The sequence below is a fragment of the Agelaius phoeniceus genome, chromosome 15, assembly GCF_051311805.1.
Source record: "Agelaius phoeniceus isolate bAgePho1 chromosome 15, bAgePho1.hap1, whole genome shotgun sequence".
Taxonomy (NCBI): Eukaryota; Metazoa; Chordata; class Aves; order Passeriformes; family Icteridae; genus Agelaius; species Agelaius phoeniceus.
Window position 1 is genome coordinate 19,181,947 of NC_135279.1, and position 6,138 is coordinate 19,188,084.

The window sequence follows — 6,138 nt, forward strand, 5'->3', positions numbered from 1 at the left end:
TCATCCCCAAAAAATCCCCAAAAACCAAGTGAGATCCTCCCCAAAAAATCCCCAAAAGCTCCAAGTCCAGGTGAGACACCTCCCCAAAAAAAATTTTTAAAAATTCAGGTGAGAACCCCCCCCCCGAAAATCCCAGTGAGACCCCCCAAAAGCCCAGAAAACAAGTGAGACCCCCCCAAAAAAATCCAGGCGAGAAACATCAAAAAATTCCTCAAAAATCTAGGTGAGGTCCTCCAAAAATGCCAAAAAGTCCAGGTGAGACCCTCCCCCCAAAAAAACCCAAATAAATCCCAAACCCACCCCAAAAAATCCAGGAGAAACCCCTAAAAATAAAATAAAAAACAGGTGAGATCCCCCCAAAAATCCCAAAAAATCCCACTCAGACCTCCCTGGATTTTTTGTGTGCAGCTGCTCCTGGCAGGGTGCACAGGGACAGGGATTCTGCCGGGGAAAACAGGCACAGGCTACTGGGGAGAAGGACAGGAGGGATGGGAGGCACAAACAGCTCCTGCTGGTGCAGGTGTCCCTCCCTCCCACTGCAGGTCCCTGTTCATGGTTATCTTATTTTCCAGAGATGAGCTTTACCCTCCTAAAGTCAAACCCCACCCACCAAAGGGGAAGAGAAGCAGTTTGGGTTCCTTGGCATCTCAATGGAGGCATTTCAAGGTCAGAAATGTGGAGGAGCCAGTCGCAGCCCTGAAAGAAGTGCAGGATTTTCCCCACTCTTCAGGAGCAGAGGTAGATTTTCTTGTCCATGCCGTGCTTGTGTTCCTCCCCAGCCTGCCAGCACCAAGTCCTGCTCATGCTGAGCTCCCTTTTTGCTGCCCTGCTGGGCTGTGCCCTGACAGTGGGCTGGGCAGCAGGGCCAGTGGCTGGACATGGGCTGAGGGGGAGGGAGAAACAGGAGAGTTTTCCTTGGAGAAGCTGACTCAGATTCTACAGGCCTGTGCTGAGTGTGGGATTTTGTGCCTTGTTTCCTTCCCAGTGTAAGATGAGGCTTTTCCCTGCATCATCCTGGTCAGATCTCCAGCTTCCCTCCCAGAGCCGGCTGGGATGATCCTGATCTCCATGGAGCCTCTTCCCAAGGCAGCCAGACTCCCTGTTTGCAGGGCTCTGCTTTCCCCCAGAGCTGCTGCTGCCCTGCTGGCCCTGGAGCTGTCTGACAAAGGGAGACTTTGCAAAGTGGCTGTCTCTGCCTCCCAGCACAGAAAATGGCTTGTTTTCCAGGTGCCAGCACCAACTCCTGAGCACCCTCACCTGCCACGAGGCTCGGAGGGGTTCAGGTGCTCCCTGGACGTGGCGCACGCTCCCCTGGGAGCGGAGAAGGCAGGAGGGAATCTGTCTCCCTGCCCATTGTCAGCGTGGCCAGCAGGGCTGGAGCTGCCAGTGCCACTGGGGGCCCTCAGCACTGGCCACAGAGGGGCCTCCCATCCCTGCAGGCCCATCACAAAGGGCTGCTGGAGCAGCTGCTTGTTGGAGAGGCCGTGCAGGACACGTTGCAGGGCTGCCCAAGGACGCTGTGCAGCACCTGTGCAGGGCACTGCTCCCCCTGGAACTCCTCAGGTGCTCCACAGGAAATTTTGGCAGGAGCTTTTGCTGCAGCGCCTTGAGAAAGCAGCATTTAAATCAGAGAGAGAGGGCAAGAGCCTCAGGAGTCAGATGAGCTGGGCTGGACTCCTTCCCTCAGCTCCAGGAGCTCTCACTCTGAGTCTTCTCCTTTTCTAAAAGCAGGAAGCTTTTAAACTTTTTAAAGGCAAATTGTGCATCAGAGAGAATTTCTGCTGCCAGGAGACATCCAAGTTCCCTTTCATGTCATGTACTAATTAATGCACTGGCCCGTGAGTGTGAGAGAAGATTTTGCTCATGGTCCCTGCCCTGGTCAGTGGCATGGATGCAGGATGAGGTGAGGGTGATTCTGGCAGTGTTTGGGGAATAGGCCCCTCTGGCTGCAGCTGCCCTTTGCTCCAAGATGCTCTTCTGCATCTATTTCCATGCTCAGCACCTCAATCTCTCCTGTCTTCCACCCAGGCTTTCAGTATTCTGCCAGTGCCAGGTGTGCTGCAGCCAGGAGAGAGCCAGCAGGTCTCCTCCACCTTCTCTGGCCACCTCAGCAGCACCTGCAGTGTCCCGGAGCTGTGCCACGTGGAGGGAGGCCCCAGCTACGAGGGGCTGGTGCCCGGGGAGGCCTCACGTGTCAGCTCCTCCCTGAGCCCCCCGAGATCAACTGTGGCTCCCAGGCCCCTCTCAGGGACAGGTGAGTCAGCCTTCCATGGGCTCCTGCTCTGCCATGGGTTATTGTCCCTGCAGGGCTCCCCTGCTCCAAGGACTCTGAGCTCAGAGGTGCTGCACAGCAAAGGCAGCAGCAACACAGGCATGGCCACTCTGAGCTCCCTGGCTGCCAAGAGAGGAAGGACCTTCTCCTGTTGAGACACAACATCTTCTTCTCTATTTCAGTGCTGAGCCCTCCTGGCTCAGCTGCTGCCTGCAGGGAGCTGGGCTCTGGGCTTGCCTTGGCACTGCCTCTAGAGGGGTCTGGAAGTCCATGGTGTTGAGTAGCATCTTCTCCATCATCTCCCTTCTTCACCAAAGCACTGGGATTGTGCTATGGGCCGGCGTGGGGCACAGAGCAAACCTTGCTTTGGGCCCTGCTCCTGCCCCAGATGAAGCCCTTGCACTGCTGATGTGCCAGGGCTCTCCTTATGCTGGGACAGCAGCCAGAAAAGCTCCTGTCCTTTAGGCTCCCCTGCAGCTGCAGCCGTGGGCAAGCACAGGAGAAGCTCAGCTCCAGCAAGGCAGCCCAGCTCAGGACACACAGGCCCAGGCTGGAGCTGGGAGTGGAGGTGCTCCAAGCCAGCCTGTGCATCAGGACTTCTTCAGGCCAGGCTGGAGTTGGTTTCATGGGGAGGAGAGGGACCAGGCTGCTTCCAATGGTTTCCGTGGCAGCCAGCACTGGTTTGCTTGGTCCCAGCTGGGCCCCAGCAGGAAATCTGCCTGACAAGAGCCTGCCTTGCAGGAGAGGAGTTCCTGCAGCCTCTGCTTTCTGACTGATAGCATTGTTCTCGTGAAGGAGCAGGCTATGGGTCGTTAAAGCCCAAGATCACGGGCAGAGACTCTCTAACTAATTAGAGTTAGACAGTGGTGTGTTTATTAACACCGGCGGGCGGCACCAGAGCCGTCCCTAAAAGGCGAGACCGCGCTGCCCAAGGTTCTTTGCCCTCTCTTTATTGCCCAAGATCTTACATACAATACATCTGCACAAGCCCAGCACCTCCCATCCCTGCTCTGTATTCAAATGAGCTCATTGGTCCTTCACACCTGTGCAATTCTTCCCTTGAATTGGGTCCGTGGTCTCGAATTGGGTCCGTGGTCTTAAGGGATGAAGTCAGGAATGTCTTCATCAGGTCTCTGTGACCCTCTGGCACCATCCAAGGTCCCCTGCTTAGTGACTGATTGACATCAAGCCCAGGTGCTAAACCATTGTTCTCCTGGTTTCAAGATGTTCTTATAACAGTTCACTGACTCCACTTCCTTCTAGAAAGAAGCTCCTAATGGTAAACAATAGAACAATCAGCTCCAGCTTAAGCATCTCATCATCATTAACCTATGGTCTGCCTATCTAACTTACATCCTGATCAGTGGGAATTGCTTCTAAGCCTCAGCTGAAATCTGAACTCTTTACAATCATGCTTCAGCCATGCCCAGGGGGAAGGGGGCTGAATGAGCTGAGTAAGAATTGTAGGGGAGATGAGCAGCTGTCAGCAATCTGTGCTCTGCTCTAACCTGGGAAGCCAAGAGACAAAGGGCATTTTCAGGCAGCAGCACAGAGAGCTGCTGGATCAGCCTTGGGCAGGGCCTGGAGGGGTCTGGCTGTGCCTTCAGAGGGAGCTGGCACAGTCAAGAGCCTCTGATGGCAAAGCTGAGGTTTGGCTGGGCCTGGAGGTCCCCTTCCACCAATGCCCTCCCTTGGGATGTTCCCAAGCCCTGTGGCTTGAGGAGAATTCACGGGAATGGCCTCAGGGTCAAGGAATGAAGTGCAGGGCCAGCCAGGACTGGGGAGCCCAAGTTTCTGGTGGGGACTCTCAGCCATGGCTTCTGTTTTGTCTGCACAAGGGAGCTGAAGCAGCCGGCTCAAAAGCTTGAGGAGGAGGCAAAAGCCTTAGAGGAGGGAGAGAGGGGGAAGGAGGAAGAGAGGCAGAAGAAGGAAAAGAAGGGTGTCTCTGTGGGGAAGCAACCCCCAAAACCAGAGAAGGGGAAAAGCAAACAACCACAGAAGAAGGAAGCCAAGGCCCCAGAGAAGAAGGAATAGAAAACCCCAGAGAAGAAAGAAATCAAGGCCCCAGAGAAGAAGGAAACCAAAGCACCAGAGAGGAAAGAAACCAAAATCTTTACTCTTTTTCACACAACTCATTTTACACAGTTTGACAGACCTCATGTGCAACTTTAGTTAGTTCATAGATTTCTTGCAGGTTATTCTATTACTGGTTAATAAAATAGATTTTACTTGTGCATCAAATCTCTCTGTTGTATTGTTTACCTGTTCTCTTCACTGATGCTCACGGACAAATCCCTTGTTGTTGCAGGTGCATTTGTTTTTCACCCTCAGAACAGATTGTTCACAAAGTCTCATTCTCACAATAGCTTCCCATGGGAACTTGTAACTGCTTGGCTGCACTCAGAAGAGATGGCAGGCCAGCTGTTAATGTGGCAGAACAAGGCCTGATTTCATAAGGCCTTTCTTTTATCATTATCCCACCTGCCTGTGACATCTCCCCCTTCTCGTTCATTTAAAAAAGGCTCCTATGTTCTGATGCTGAAACAGCTCACTCTTGTCAGGGCATTATCTCATCAAGGTTATCACTGGTTATCTGTTAGATATGGGATAAGATGGATAAAAGACCACTTACAATCCACAAAACTTACCAAATTCCATCAAGTCATCGACACAGGGTTTTGCAGCATGAGAAGACAAAAGAATAATGTCCAATGTCTCTTGGGGAAATGGAAAGAAATGACCATTGTTTCCAATGAGTTGAGAAGTGTGAGAAAGTCTTTGAGCTGGAAATGTTGATCTTTGACACCACTGAATGTGCTCCTGGCAGCTGGAACAGGGAATAACTGGAGAAGGTTCGTAGGAGCTCTGTACCATGAGGATGCCAGGAGGCTTTTGCTGGCAAATTGCCTCTGTCAGTGCCCAGACACAGCCGTGTCTGGCCAGGCCTCCTCCTGCTCCTGCTCTGGCCACAAAGGCTGCAAGGGGATGAGGTTATTTCTCTCTGCACTGGGCCTCATTTCTTCAGAGCTGATCAGGATCTGATGGAATGAACAGGTGACTGCTTTGAGCTGCTGATGATAAAACACAGGCACATCTTCTCCTGAAGGGAATGAATCAATCAGGCTGCACTGTGGTACACTCCATTGGGATTTAGATGGGATGATCTTGTTTCCAAATTCCTAATGTAAATATTGCATTATTCAAAATGATTCCTTGTCCAAATGTCTCATGTTCATATTGCATTATTTGAACATTCTTAAGGCGTTCATTCCTCTTCTTTTTTGTTTTTTAAGAATGAGATGCATGTCTTTTGTTATGAGTATGAAGGAACATCACAGTAAAATAATACATGCAGTGGACAAGAAACAACAGCAATTAGGAAGAATTTGGATACAACAATCAGGAACATTTCAAATAGCAGACAAAGCTAACAATGTAGGTGGAATGAGGTAAATAGCAATCTCTGCAATAATGTACCATCATCCCAGAGTCTGCAAACAGCTGACAAACCTCGATTCAGGGGGGACTTGGATCATTATTTCCAGATAATAATTCCCAAGCTGCCTTTAAAAAGAGTTCAACTGTCATGTCTAGAGGGTCAGATGGCCAAGTCAAAGCAACTCAAATCCAGTTTTGATGCAGAAAACATCTGGGTCTGTTGGCAAATTCCCATCCAGGCAGAGCCAAGGCCTGGCCCCCACCCAAGCTCTAAGTGGGAGAGAATTCCCTGAACGTCATTGAAAACAAGGCTCTTGGGAACAGCGCTGAGGAGTAAAGGTCTGGGGGCGACAGACTAATGAACCATGCAAGAGCTGTCTCCTCCAAAATCCCCTCAGCACAGAGATGCTTTAAACCCAGCAAACTGT